This window comes from Lipotes vexillifer, unplaced genomic scaffold (genome assembly GCF_000442215.2).
Source record: "Lipotes vexillifer unplaced genomic scaffold, Lipotes_vexillifer_v1.1 scaffold299, whole genome shotgun sequence".
NCBI lineage: Eukaryota > Metazoa > Chordata > Mammalia > Artiodactyla > Lipotidae > Lipotes > Lipotes vexillifer.
The window spans coordinates 184,437-185,056 of record NW_006784347.1 but is presented as its reverse complement, the minus strand read 5'-3'; positions in this window follow the sequence as shown (position 1 = coordinate 185,056).

The window sequence follows — 620 nt, the reverse complement described above, 5'->3', positions numbered from 1 at the left end:
AGCCCCTGGGCTCTAGGAGAGGAACTCTACCTGGAAGTGAGAAATCTCTGCCCAGGAAATCGGCCCTGAACCCTGACGTGCCAGAGCTGGAAGGGGCCTTGAGATCTTTAGCCCAACCCCCTCATTTTACAGAGAACCGAGGCTTCAAGAGTGTAGAGACCTACCCAAGGGCTGGTGTTGGAATCTGGTTTTCCAGACTCTCACCTCACAGTTCTTTTTATTTTACACACTGCCCACTACACAGTGGGTGCTCCATATGTATTGGCTGAATAACTGAATGACTCAGAGGATGAATGGATGGGTGGATGAATGGATGATGGAGGGCGGGGTTGTTTCATATCTTTAGAGCAAGGACATCCTCCTGGTTTCCTATGGTGTGGTTAGCGCCACAGGCTGTACCTTGGAAATTTATCTGTAAACCAAATGATCAATTAGACACCACCCAGAAGTGCATAGTGCACTACACAGCAATGACCAAATTGGCTTTGGGAACAGCAAACTGTGCCAGAGCAATTTAATTTCCTCTCCAGTGATAGAGTGACGGGCTTCATTGGCGAGGGGCGAGAAGGAGCTGTCATCTATCTTGCTTTCAGGGCGGTTGTTGGGTTCTCTCCTACACG